The sequence below is a fragment of the Pteropus alecto genome, unplaced genomic scaffold (genome assembly GCF_000325575.1).
Source record: "Pteropus alecto unplaced genomic scaffold, ASM32557v1 scaffold20, whole genome shotgun sequence".
Taxonomy (NCBI): Eukaryota; Metazoa; Chordata; class Mammalia; order Chiroptera; family Pteropodidae; genus Pteropus; species Pteropus alecto.
This window is the reverse complement of record NW_006436298.1, coordinates 13,750,084-13,758,294: the sequence shown is the minus strand read 5'-3', so window position 1 is coordinate 13,758,294 and position 8,211 is coordinate 13,750,084. Positions and strand designations below refer to the sequence as shown.

Below are 8,211 nucleotides of genomic sequence, written 5' to 3'. Positions count from 1 at the left end.
TTTCTATCTTCGACAGGGGATTTCCAAGGTTGTTGCCAAAACAAGGAAAGGGCATGGAGCCCTCTGTGGGAGTTGGGGGTGCAAGAAGGGGACTATCAACAGAGAAATGGCATATACCACTTCCCCCCCTCCCCCTTCCACTGACCAAAACTTTGTCACTTAACTATACGCAAATGCCAGGACGCAGGGAAATGTAATCTAGCTGTGGGCCAGAAGGAAAAGGAAACAGGTGTGGTGAACAGCTAGCCAGGCTCTGTCAAACCCATAAAGGGAAAGGGACAGATACCAGGCTTGCAACTTGACTTCCCCTCATTTTTTTATTTTTGAATCTTTGTTCTGGGATTAAGAGATTTGGGTGGATGGTTTGGAAATGTATCTTGCTTTTAGTGAGGGTCCTTGAGGTGTTTGAAACCAGAAGACTAAAAGGAGTTGATGCTAACTGTTCTTGAATGGTTGTGAGAAATATAAGCAGAGTTCAGGTCTAATTGGGAAAGAACTCCGTATTTTAGGAAAGTGACTCATTCATGGGCAGAGAGAGACTAGATCTCTCTTGTAAAGAATGGAACAAATAATACCATTCTTTGCACATAGAAATAATTTTCTTTAAAAAAGGCTTTTTTTTAACATTAGACATCGGGCTTGGATTTTAGTTTTATATTACCTATATTCTCAATGCTTACATCACTGTATTTGATAAAAAGTGTTCTTCTGTTGTGGGATATATTCTTATTTAGTTTTTCCATCTAGACCAGGAAGCAAGCCTGTCCCTCCCCAATACGCCATTAGCACACAGACTTCTCCACATTCTGTCCTCAAAACTTACTCCTGGAAGGTCTTTGTTTCAGATCGTGAGTGGGAAACGGGTCTGAACCCTGCAAGCCCTCAATCGGTGAATGCTCCCTGCTGGTCCTCTCATCACCCAGAGTTCTCCTATGACCGTCTCCAGGCTGCCTGACACCCAAACATCTTTCTCACTTCCCACCTCTACAGAATTGTGTAGCATCTGGGTTGAAATTAAGAATGTTGTCCATTCACTTAGTATAAACTCAGAGAGGGGCAGAAAGCAGGGTATCCTGACTAAATAGTTCTGAATTTCTATCTTAAGAACTTCGGCTATTACTCAGGTACATAAATGTGATTATATTGGTCAGGGTTTTCCATAGAAACAGGTGTGTGTGTGTGTGTGTGTGTGTGTGTGTGTGTGGGGTGTGTGTGTGCGTGTGTCCTATTGTGTATATATATATTAAAAGATTTATTTTAAGGAATTGACTCATGCAATAGTGAAGGCTGGCAAATCTGTAGGGCAGACCAGCAGCCTAGAAATTCAGGAGTTGATGTTGCAATCTTGAGCCAGAATTTCTTTTTCAGAAAACCTGTTTTTGTTCTTAAGGCCTTCAACTGATTTGATTAGGCCTACTCGTGTTGTTGAGAGTAATCGCCTCAAGGTCAACTGAGTGTAGGTGTTAACTATACCTACAAAATACCTTCATAGTAACACCTAGATTCGTGTTCCATTAAATCACCACATACTAAAGCCTGGCAAACAGAGAAAACTAATCAACACAGTAATTAAAGTAATGAAAATGTGATTGTGTTGTTTACCTCCTTGGAGTTATTTCCTTTTCATGTCGGAAACCTTTATGAAAAAAAAAAAAGACAACACTTTCATAAGTGCTAATGTCAAATTTGTTGGTCCATCAGGATGCTTTTTCTTAAAGAGTCTGTAGTTCGGTCTAAGCAGAATATCAACCGCACTAAAGGTTTTTGACTTACGCTTGGATCTTAGTTGTCTCCTCCTTCTCCATAGTTCAGTGATTTCTCAAGCTTTGATAAAAAATGAAAAGTGAACTCTAACTTCTAAGACTGTCTCCCCTACACCCATGAAATTCCAGTTCTGATAGTATATGTCACTCTTCCTTTTTATCAGTGCCTTCAGGTATTTGCAGCTTCAAAAGACATTCTCTTAAAAAATCAAATCTGAAAATATTCAAAGGACTGGCCTTCAGCTCTGCAAACTTTTCACAATAATGTACATGAATGTAGTTTGTTAAAATCTGCTTCTTTTCATAGCCGGTGTCTTGTGAGCAATTTCTGGGAAATGTTGGTTATAAGATAAGCTCTTTTCAGTCGGTTTCAAAAGGTGACCCCCAGGTAGGTAATCGTCAAGTAGAGGCATCTATTCAGAGAAATGAGGGGGTGAGCAAACTCCTCTGGGCCCACCATTGTGAACCTACCCATTCAGCACTTGAAAAACAGCACTGAGTACCCAGCAGGCAAGCTCACTGAAGAGCCTCCTGCCCCCACACGCAGGTGCATTGAGTGTGATAGGGGAGAGCTTCGGCATTTTGTATTTTAACTTTTCGACACAAATTCTAAAGCTGGGGAAAAGGGCAAGAAAACAGCCAGGCTTCAACAGATCCGTCCTTGAGTCACTCTGTTAAGTGGAACTGGGTAATTGTCTCATTGGAGATCTGCATAAACAGCTTGTGGGAAAGAATGATTTGTACCTGACATATATTCACTAGCTTGTGCATCAAAAGGCCATACGTGGATAAAAACCATGATCTTGGCATTCTTTGCACTCTGCAGCCTTTAGACTTGAAGGGCAGAAGCCCACGTGCACAGGTTACCAACCTGTCTTCTCCCAGCCCCGCCTGCCTGGCAAGCCTAGGCGGCGGGTGGAGGTGGTGGGAGGGGGCAGCTGGAACTCCCCAGGATTTGAGTCAAAAGAGAGTGGAGAAGGAGGATGCCTTGTGCAAATAGGCACTCCATTAAAGGTCTATTTTGGGTTTCTTGGGACCTTCCTATTGGTCTAGCTTAAATTGAAAGGGGATTTGGTTTGCCTCACTGGTTGTTTCCTCCCACTCATATCACAATTACAGCCTTGTTCATTGTCATTAAAATACATTTAGTATGCACCATTTTTGCATGGCCCACTGCTAAAATCCACACACACAAAAACTATCCCTAGCCCCGAAATAGTGGAAAGAGCACTGGACACCAAAAGAGAAGGCCTGGGTTTCAATCCTGGGTCCACCTGGGAATGTTCAATAAAAACCTTAGTTGCAAGGAACAAACCCTCACTAGAATCACCTCACAGTGATTGCGCGGAACAGGGTGTTGACTGTAAAGATACACACGCACCTTGAAGTGGAAATGTGAAGCCATCAGGAACCAGGGAGCTAGGCTGGGCGTCAGTTGTGCTTTCTTTCCTGCTGTGTCTGATTCCTTCTGTGGGCTCCTCCTAACTCCAGCCTACTTCCCCCCAAAAGCTCTCGTTTGGGATCCCACTACTAACTTCTTTTCCTTGTTTCTTAATTCAAACTCTCAAGCTATAATATGATTGTCCCAGCTCATTTTTTAAAGACAAACCTTATATGGGCTCCGTAAGGATTGGCTGATTGTGGAACAAAGTTAATCAACTGCCTGTTCCAGATAAGCCTTCATCAGCCTACTTCCTTCTCTCAGAGAAGTGTGGCAGGCCAGGCATTCTGAGGCTTGGCTTGTCCAAAACACTTGGGCAGGTTATTAACTTCTCCTAGACCTCATTTCTTTAATTGTATTATGATGGTGGCACCGGCCCCAACCCACAGAGTTATTACTTATGCATTCAAAAATCATTTATTGAGTTTCTACACAAAGCACTTCTGTTGAGTGCTTTTCAGGCACTGCTCAGCAATGGGAAGACAGATGTGAACAAAACCGATGCATATCTGCCTTCATGAAGTTGGCCGTCCAGGATCAAACGAGATTGTTTCTGTGGAAACATAGCCCCCACCCTCCTACCTGCAGCCCCACAGTAGACCCCAATGTTAAGATTCCTTCATTCTTTTATTCATCAAGGGTTTCTTGAGCATCTACTATAAATCACTAGAGAACCAAAGATAGAGAAGACATGGTTTCTGATCTCAAGTGGCTCATGATCTATTTTAGAAATAACTATGCAAAGCAAATAGTGATGGTACAAAAGCACAAGTTAGCAGGTAGAATATGAGATACAGAAAAGGGAACAACAGTTTGTCCGTACAAGTCAAAGGAGGCTTCCCAGAGGCAGCAACACCTGAGCCGAGACTTAAAGGATGAGGAGGAGTTTCTCATATGTTCAGGCAGTGGAAGGGTAGGGTGAGGACGAGCTATGGACGTTCTAAGCAAAGAAGATAACGTGCAAAGCATAGAAGTTGTACAGATTATGGGGAGTTTCACGATACAGAAACACTCTAGGATTTTTGGAACATATAGCTTAAGGAATATAGCAAAAAAAAAAAAAATGAAGCTACAAAAGTACTAGAGGCCAAATTATCACATAGAACCATGAATGTATTTTAAATTTTATCCCAGGCCCCATGGGGAATCATTAAAAATTTGGAGTAGTGCATTAATCTCAGTAATTGATCTGAATAGTCTCTGATTTATTTTTTACAATGAGCATCCTTTGGGACAGAGCAAGGCTGGACTAGAGGAGGGTCAGACCAGAGGCAGAGGGGAAGTAAAGAGACAGTTGTAACAATCTCAAGGAGAGATGATGAGGACCTGAACTGATGAGGCAACAGTAAGTAGGAAAGGAGGTGAGCATCTCCAAAGAGCTTTAGAAGGTAGAAATGACAGAACTTGGTGATTGTTTTGGAAGTAGGGAAGAAAAAGATGAGAAGATGCCTTCCATGTTTCTAGCCTGAAAGACTACGGAGGAGAGGGACACTGGCCCCCAGAGAGGGAGTTCAGGAAGGAAGCAGGCAAGGAGGCGCTAGTTAACTCCTATGTGGACAAGTGGAATTGGAAGCATTTCGGCATGTGTGCAGAGATGTTGAGTGGCTCTGCAGCTGGGGTTGCAGGCCTCTTGCTCAAAACAGGAAGCTGGGATGAAGGTCTATGTGTGGAGGCATCAAAATGTGGATGCACCTGAGACTAGAAGGTCAAGAGAAGGTGCAGTGTGAGAGTGAAAGGATCTATGGCAGGGAGTGTGGATGGACACCTCTTTGCAGGACAGAGACCAGTAAAAGGAGACTCTGTCTTTGGAAGAAAAACCCACCATCCCTAAAACTAGCTGTTCACTCCCATCCTGTCTCTTAGGAGTATGCTCTGGATGGAGACAGAATAAATTATTATTCCCTGAGAAATATTAGTGGTGTTTGCCTTAAGTAAGAATTTATGTGGCCCAGGATAAGGATAAGCTATAGTTTCAGCTGAGGGGCAGCTTCGGGGAAGATGTTCTCTGACAGGTTTAGCAATGGGCTGTCTTTTTCATGCTCCATGAGGCTCTGGCCCAATCCAGGACCCACTGCTCTACATCCCCACTGTGGATACAAGAAACTGAACTGGAAAACATTGGTTCTAGAGAAGAATCGAAGATGGGGAAAACAACTACCTCTGGGTTAGCTGAAAGGAAAAACGTTAACGAAGCAGAAACTGAAGACTGAAGGAAGCAAGAGAGGTAAGTGGTGGAGATTGAGAATGCCCCTGAGGGCTCCAGAGCAGAGGTGAAGGGGCGGGCCCTGGACAGGAGGTAGCAAGAAGAAACGAGTCAGGAGGGTGGCCCAGCTCACTGGGCAGAGGAAGGGAAAGGAAGTCACATGTCGAAGGTGAGACAGTTCACACACAGAGCTTAAATTACTGAGAATATGGAGAGATTGGAACGAGGCTTTCTGAGAAGAAGGAGCACATGCTTATGCATTGTGGGCTCCAGAACAGGTAGCGAGTCAAGATGGACCTGGTGAGGGACCATAGCTGTATAAAGAACAAGCCAATACATGATTACAATAAAGTGTACATAATATCTATGTATTATGTATTATTTGGAGATGAAAGTAGTCATCTCATATATTCTAGTTTTTCAGTAGAAAAGAGCTCAGAGAAAGCCATCGTATTTCCTTTGATAAATCTAGAATAATTCATAGAGAATACTAAGAGAAAATGCAAGATTTGAGGTTTAGGCAAGAAAAGTACATGGAAAGGAATTGTGGTGGCTTCTAGGAGCTGAAGATGGCTTCTAGCTGACAGCCAGCAAGAAATTGAAACTCTCAAAGAACTGAATTCTGTCAACGATCTGAGTGAGCTTTTTTAAAATTATATTTTATTATTGGCTTCAAGTATACAGTACATTGGTTAGAACGAGTGAGCTTTGGAGCACATCCTTCCCTAGTAGCACCTCAGATGAGACCAGGCCCTGGACAACACCTTGTGCAACCTGTGGGACCCTAAGAACAGGTCCTAGTTAAGCTATGCTCAGGATCCTGACTCACAAAAACTGTGAGATAATAAATATGTGTTGTTTTAAGCTGCTAAGTTTGTAATAAAATTTTTGTGCAGCAATAGAAAACTAATACAAGGCGCGATGGTTAATTTTACGTATCAACTTAACTGGGCCATAGGGTGCCCAGATATTTGATGAAACATTATTCTGGATGTTCTTGGATGAGATTAACATTTAAATAGGACTGAGTAAAGCAGATTGCACTCCCTAGTGTGGGTGGGCCGCATCCAATCAGTTAAAGGCCTGAATAGAACAAAAAGGCTGACCTTTCCCCAAGTAAGAGAAAATTCTTCCTGCCTGACTACCTTCAAACTTGGACGTCAGTTCTTTTTCCTACTTTCAGACTCAAACTGAAACATTGGTTCTTCCTGGAGCTCAAGCCTGCCAACCTTTGAACGAGAACATGCCATCAGCTCTCCTGGTTCTCTGGCCTTCAGGATACAAAAGGACATACAGATGTCATTGCAGTATTTTTTTTTTTCAACATTTCTACATGCTTGAAAAATTCAGAATAAAAATTGGGAAAATGTGAAGTCAAGAAGTGTCAGGAGACTCTTCAAAGAAGGTGCCTATGAAGAGTCACAAAACTTTCTCTCTCCCTTATTCTCGACCTCTCTCCTTTCTCTTTTTCCCTCAGTAAATTTACTTTATTTAACATGAGATTTTATAACTCACAGTGGATACTGTAGTTAAACATAAATAATAATTCTACCCCTCTTTTGTGCAGATTTATGCTCTGTAAACATTACACTGAGAAAATATGGCCTTAACCTTTGTTCTGCAAATGTTTCAGAATTTTTTCTACTGCCACATTATAAGATAAATGTCAGTCTAAATGAAGGCTTTTCTATAAAACTCAGCAACTTCACAGATGGCCTTTAATTCATGGCCATAAAAGATAAAACTATATTTTTTTGGTTGAAAATAATTTCAAAAGCTCTTCTTAAGTCCCCAGAAGAACATAATGCTACCTACTCTTGATGCTGCATGAGGTCAGTTAAATAAACTCAGACACTGTTCTCCAGAAGTTATCAACCAAACTGAGAAAATTACATAAAAATTACCTGGAATGAATATAACTGCTTTTTTCAGAAACCTCAATAATGACAGATGGCCAAATAACTGCTTTGCCCCAGGATGCTTTCTCTGATGTGACTCGATGAATTATCCTATACAGAAAGTGCACAAGGTTAGCCAGAGGCAAATGACAGAGATATGTCTCAAATTCATTTTCTGAAAAACATACCTTGAGAAAACCTATAACCACTGAGATATTTTTAAGGAGGTCTGTTACATAGTACAGCAGAGGTTCTCCACTCTGGCTGCACACAGGAATCACCTGGAGAGCTTAAAAAAGTACTGGGGCCAAAGTTCCCATCCCCTCATCCCAGAGAATCCAATTTTGGTCTGGAGAGCAGCCTGAGCATCAGGATTTTTTAAGTTTCCCTAGTTATTCTAATTAGTAACATTAGAATAGTGAATAAATGAACTTTTTACATATTCTTAGTTTACATTCAGAAACTAATTTGAATCAACTTTAAAGTATTAAACAATGGTGCTCTATGACCTAGGCTGCTCGTGCTATACCAAAATACACAGACTCAGAGGGAAAAACAGAAGGTCTAAGATGGAGAAAGGATTCACAACGCTGTCAGATCAGAAATAGCTATAGCAACAGGTAATACTGGGGCTGAAAAGAAAGACCTGGTAATACTTAAGAGCTGCCTTCATATAACTCAAGGGTACACTCGAGGGCAGAGATAGGGTCAAGGATGATAGCTAAAGGAAGCTAGATTTTGGCATAATATAAGACTTTCTTTAAAAGCAGTGTTGTGTGGGATTAGATTGGTTGCTTTGAAATTGTGAATACCTGGTCACTGCTGAAATTCAGACATTGGCTTGTTGACTTCTAGGCCAGGTTGCTTCAGAGGAAACCAAAGAAAATAAATGCTATATTAACCATT

General features: G+C 41.6%; 1 long non-coding RNA gene across 1 annotated transcript; it reads left to right on the top strand.

Annotated features, from left to right (window-relative positions):
* Positions 1-13: 13 nt before the first annotated feature.
* On the top strand, positions 14-8,211 carry LOC112480642. The gene is made up of 2 exons (XR_003046733.1): positions 14-5,428; positions 6,591-8,211. It is a non-coding gene; the product is annotated as an uncharacterized LOC112480642 (long non-coding RNA).